The following is a 6,379-nucleotide window of genomic DNA, read 5'->3' as shown; positions in this document are numbered from 1 at the left end:
TACATAATGATAAGAGTAGGGATATATACCACACACCCCTAATAAAAGCACTGGGATTACTGAATCAGAATGACAATTGGGGTGGGTGACGATAAAAGCAGAATTTTCGAATTATTTTGAAGCGAAGTTTTGAGTAAGAAATGGTGCCATTCCTTTTGGGTTATTTTTTTCATTGGGTACCCATAAGGCGTACTATTATTATTACAGACAAAAATACCGGTTCCTGTGAATATTCACACCTGACGACCTGTAAAGGGTTGTCAATAGTGAATATGAACAGCTGCATGTAAATAAGTTAGTGTTCTAACTGCATAATTTAATACCGTTCAATTTTATTCTGATATTTTTGTGATAGGGTTATATGTATACATTTAAAATTGCATGGGAAAGAGTTTAGTAATGCAGAGCTCTAATATAATTTAATTTCTCATGTTGTTTAGACATTTATCCATTAACACATGTATAGGTCTACATAATTTAGGAGTGTAATTACTAGATATAAAGTTAATGTCATTCCTTAGCTTGCAAGTACATTCTTAAGAATCATGACAAACAACACTCTTTAAGATACAATTTTCTGCTTTATTACTGTATTCATGGGATAAAAGTCCCTATCCTGTGTTTTATTTGGGATATTTATTCCCATTCATGCTCAAATAGGATATTCACTGCCATTTCATGTTCATTATGGGACATTTCCTCCTATGGGACATTGTATCCCATTTTAAATTTAAATACGGGAGTTAAAATCCTATGGGAGAAATTATATTTTTTCTCCCATGGGATTTTTGGTGGGAGTGAAAATCCCCCAAGTGGGATTAAAAATCCCTCCAAAATCCCATGGGATTTTTTGATTTCAGGTGAAATATCTTAAAAACTACAATAGTTACAAGTGTAAATGTTGGTGCATGTCTTGTGGACATAAAATCCCATCTTTTTTTGTAAAGGGTTTATTTGTATCCTTAATAAAAGGGTTGGCGAAACTCCGGACTTTTGTCGTGTCCGGAGTTAAATGTCGCACTGTTTTACACCAAAAGGAGTACCAACTTTGTGCTCGGGCATGTCTAATAAAGGTGGTTTTCATTAAATACAATGTACAGCATGCAAAATTCTTCGTCTGCTCCGCCATGCTTGTTATCGCGAGATCTCGTAGGTGGATCTAATGAAAAACCTAAGCATTGACAATCAGCGCGAAAATGTAGTTACTCGAGCCACTTCGACAAAGAAAGGGAAATCATATTGTTGCAGAAAGAATTTACACTCTGCTGTTTGGTTTTTAACTTGATATTAAATTCAAACCTTTTCAATACCGACGAAATAGCTTTCGCCTCCATACTTTTCCATTGATGTAAATATTACCTTATATGGCATATGCAAATGACTTGACAATCGGAAGTTTATACTTCAGTACATCAAACATGGCGCACAAATATGAATCGAGAAATTGGAATTTATCGAAATTGTTGAAAACGGTAGAATAGAGCCTCACAAATCTTAAGTTGCAGGTTGTAAATTTATATATTGACTAAGAAACATAGAATATCATTTTATTTACGTAAAGAAAGTCAGGAAATGTTTAGAATGAGCGCAAATGTTGCGGGAGTGAATCACTCCCGTATTTGCACCATTACGGAGATCCTAAGGAGTTGTAGCCCTCTCCTAAAAAAAAAAAAAAAATATTAGAGAGGGCTACATTATTGCAGCTACACCATGCATAGCTGCGCTAAGTAAACAAAGTTGTTGATGTAGCGTGATCGTGATGTCCGAGTGCTGCGAGTTTCAATACTGTTTATGTAGTCATTGAGAGTTTAAACAAAGTTTCTTCTGAGAAGAGGAATTCGATGGATGTATTCAACGTGGACAACGAAATCATAATTTCGTTTGGTAAGTGAAAAAAAAATGGCGAATTAAATTTGTATTCAACCCACTTTTCCTCTGCTATTTCACAACGCGATTTTATAATAACATCTATAATCGCACAACTTGGAGCTGTTTCATTTTTTGTGCATTTATGTATTCCATATGTGCCCAAAATATAACTCCTACATGCGCATGTAATTGTAAATGGATGTCATGTATATGCCAGATTTAAAAAAAAAAAAAATAGGGCTCTCACAAGTTTGAGGAGGGGGGGGGGGGGAGGGAGTTGCACTAAAATTCTATTTGGTATGATAGTACTTATAGTATCTTGAAATTTCATTGACCTAAGAGATATTTCAAATCTGGGGTTTCATGTTTCACACAAGCATGTAGGTCTACAAAACTTTATTTAAAATATTTGTAAAATCACAAGTCCCCCTCATAGGCAAATATATGTATATTGTATGAAAATAAGATAATTTTGTATGTCCTTCTCTTGACCCACACTCGGTAAAGGAGACAGGTCTGATAAATCTAGAGTTGACTTGTTTTGATATTAATAGAATGAACTGGCAGTTTATGAAAACATATCTGTCATCTCATATTGCAATATGATAATTATGATGTTTATTCACCTCATTAAGGACCCGGGGGTGGGGGTGGGGGTATGTACAGTTTAAATAAAAGGTAGCTATAACAATATAAAACTAGATGCTGTCATGAGACAGTAATACCCGCACGTAAGTGTTTGCCTTTAAATGTACTCTCTGTCCAAATGGCGGATCCAGAGGGGAATCCGGGGATTGGCACCCCCCCCCCTTTCTGTGGGACATCTTTGTAGTGTTGTTTGTTTTGTTTTTTTAAATATGATACTGCTAATATTTGTAGCAATTATTTTTAATGTACAAGTTGAATAAAATATGAACTAGCACTGGGTGATACACGTATATTTATTTTTATCGATTCATTTTTTTTCCTTCTTTTTTTAGATTCCTGGACCCCCCTTTTTTTATATCGCTGAATTCTATAATGTTTAACTAGCAAAGAAGCCACAGTGTGATTTGGCTACGTCATTGCATTCTCAGTTCCAAAAGGGGATGAAGAAGTTGACTCAGTAATTTGACAGCTAGGCCTAACGCTATTAAAACAAAGTACGTACTTAAAGCCAAACCTCGATATACCAAATCTTCAAAACATGACTGAATTCATCGTTTAAACTTACATTTTCACTACATACCGTTTCGACTGCCTACGAGAGAGAGAGAGAGAGAGAGAGAGAGAGTGTCAATAACTCGAACTTCTTTCCCATTTCAAAAGAAAGAAATTGCGTTGTCAATAAAACCGACGGGGCTCATATTACTTCGCATTGGGATGGTTTTAAAGGGCAAGTGACTGTAATCGCAAATGAAAGTTCCTAGCAGAAACAACACATAAGACATGGGCGGATCCAGAAGGGGGGGGGGGGTCCAGGGCGTCTGGACTCCCCCTCACCTTTGGAGAACCAAAAATTTTAAGAAATATTCAATTTTAACGAGACTTTGAGTCCAAATGATATGAACGGTAGATATTTACATGTATATGTACTACTAATTGCTGCATTCAAATTTATCAACACTATTATAATTATCATTCAACTCTAGGATAAATAAGGCAACACACTGATAATATGTTTACGATATTTTCGTCAGATGCAAGTATCACTTTTAAAAAGAATTCTTAAAAAGTACATTTGTATATGTAACATAAAAAATTTTTGTTTAAGAAGTAGACAATTTGAAAGTGAAAAGGAAGTGCCAGGAAATGTTCAGAATGCAGGAGTTGCACCATTTACCCTACAGCTTCTGGGGGCCTAGGCCGCCCCCAGCCTACTGGGAGTAACCTCTCTCTCTCTCTCTCTCTCTCTCTCTCTCTCTCTCTCTCTCTCTCTCTCTCTCTCATTTCTTTGCAATATCAGAAATAGATAGCGGATAGACGTTGTGAAAAGTATCTAAACGATCAAGTGCTGGATCCCCCCCCCCCCCCCTCCACTTCAAATATTCCTACATCCGTTTCTGTACAAGATATACTTCACAAGAGATAGAATCCGGCAGTAACTTGAAAATCCAGGTTTTCTGCAACTCGTCGTAGTTACTTCAGTGTGTAATTTTTACGACAAGTTTAATTTTTAGTGAATTACATTCTCAAACAAATGTGATAAAAGTTGATGATCAGACATCGTCATATTCCACTTTTCCCCTCTCTAAATATAACTATGATCATTTGACCCAGCTGACGTTTTTGTGAGCAAAATATTTACGAAGGTAATGTGACCAGAGTTAAATACTAGATGATATAAAGAGAAGAAATAATGGAGTTTGAATGATATCAATGTTGTTTATTTGTGTTTGAATGCATGATGGTGATCATTGTACATTGATAAAGTGGCTTTTTATAGGATCCGAAACAGTGACATGTGAGAAAGTTGGTTGGCGGGGATTTCTACTTTCACTTTTGAGGATGCAGTAAACGGACGACAGGAGGGGAAGCTGCGCATTTCCTCGTTGGATGATTTGTGTACATGTGTGGACGTGGATGTCATTTCAGTGAGTTCACTTGGATTTGAGAGGCTGAGCAAAGGCACAAAGAAATTGTTTCCTGAGTATAGAGTCTGAACCGAGGATATTGCATCATTCCTGATCAGGCAAGTCTGGCTTGTTCATTTATTTTATTTATCATTTCTTTTCTTCTTTTTTTATGAATTATTTTTTATTCATTTATTGGTTTACAATATTACAGAAGGTGAAATGTACATGTTTAACTATTTCTGTGTAATCATGTATGTGTATTTGTTTTAATTTTAATTTTCTTTGGGGGGGGGGGGGGGGGGGGGCTGTTATCAGTTTGTGTAGAGTGTCAGTTTTGTGTATTGCTTAAAGATCAGTACCAGTGTCCTACTGTTGAACATTGGGCAGATATGTAAATTGACACTTGGTTGGTTTATGCAGTCCTCCCTGACATTGACAGGGCTTTCCCATGGAGACTGTTTTCCAAGTTATGCGTAGAGTGTCAGTCATCTATCTGTGTCTCGCAAGTACTTGGTGCAGACAGCTATCATGCTGAATCCCGAGAAGGAAGGGGATATAGACTTCCTTTGGAATGACGTACATACTCAATGTTGCGTCGCTTGTGGAGACCCACATCTTGAAGAGTGACCTTGACCCCATTTTTAAAGGTCCAACCACCTAAGAATTTGTGGAAGAGAAAGTGATTTTGACCTTGACCCACTTTTGACCTTGACCCACTTTCAAGGTCATTCAAGGTCAACAATCCTAGAATATCATGTGACTACTCCTAGAGATGTAGATGGAGCTTTATGATAGAAAACGTCATTTTTTCGGCCCCTATTTGCCCCCTGGGGCCAATATGAAAATTCCGAAACCTTATTGCACATCTACAGGACATTACTATTCAGCTCCTTGAATATCATGTGTCTATTCCTAAAGATGTAGATGGAGTTGAAGTGACAAGCTTTGTGATAGAAAACGTCATTTTTCAGGCCCTATTTGCCCCTGGGGCCAATATGAACATTCTGAAACCTTATTGCACATCTACAGGACTTTGCTATTCAGCTCCTAGAATATCATTTGGATTTCGCTGTAAATGTGGACACAGTTTTAGTGACAACAACCGGGACAGACAGACGGATGGACGGACCGGGATAAAAACAATATACCTGAACTTTCTTCAATATTAATTATGATTATTTTTTTTCTAAGCATCATCCTAAGGACCAGTGCAAGTTGAAATGGGCTTCGAGCCAACAACTTCAACAGCAATTTGCCATGAAAATCAGCAAGAAAGGTACAATATTTTCTAAGATAGAATTTTTTCGTTTTAACACCAGCCATTTATAAAGACAATTCTTAGTATATTAGATATTCATTTTTTTTTCTTTCAATATTTGAATATACAGAATATATTTTAACAGGTGCTTCATTTACATTGATGATGTCATATCCCCTAGACCCCACAACTTTACAGGTTACAGAGAAAATTCAAGAACTTCTGCCAAAATGTGGGACTTGGATAGAATCAATAATGTATATGTGAGTCCAGAGCAATGGATATATTGTACAACATACTAAAGTGTGAATTTAATGGAAAACAAGTACATGTACTCATGTATTACATGTCTTTTTTAAAGACAATAATATTGCATAAATATAGAGGAAGTGTCATTGTTGATTATTCTAAGTTTTGATATATCAAAATCAGTAAACATTTGTAAATGAAAATAAAATAACAATTTTATAACTTTAATCAATGTGCTTGAATTTCTCATTTTCTAACCCTAACCCCCCACCCCCCCCCCCCCCCCCCCCCCCCCCCCCCACCCCACACCACACACACACGGTGCATATAGACTGAACTGGGAGAAATTACAAATAGTTAATGCAATATGCATGCATTCTGAGTTATCCAATAGCGAGTTTTTGTTTCAGTGTGAGACTACAAGTAGGACTCATAAACTTATGAAGAG

General features: G+C 36.6%; 1 long non-coding RNA gene across 1 annotated transcript; it reads left to right on the top strand.

Annotated features, from left to right (window-relative positions):
* Nucleotides 1–911: 911 nt before the first annotated feature.
* Nucleotides 912–6,159, top strand: LOC130054279 (uncharacterized). Its single transcript, XR_008802577.1, has 3 exons — nucleotides 912–1,884; nucleotides 5,616–5,700; nucleotides 5,828–6,159. It is a non-coding gene; the product is annotated as an uncharacterized LOC130054279 (long non-coding RNA).
* Nucleotides 6,160–6,379: the final 220 nt, after the last annotated feature.

The sequence above is a fragment of the Ostrea edulis genome, chromosome 4, assembly GCF_947568905.1.
Source record: "Ostrea edulis chromosome 4, xbOstEdul1.1, whole genome shotgun sequence".
NCBI classification, from domain to species: Eukaryota; Metazoa; Mollusca; class Bivalvia; order Ostreida; family Ostreidae; genus Ostrea; species Ostrea edulis.
The sequence above is the reverse complement of the archived record's forward strand: the minus strand, read 5'-3'. Positions and strand labels throughout refer to the sequence as shown.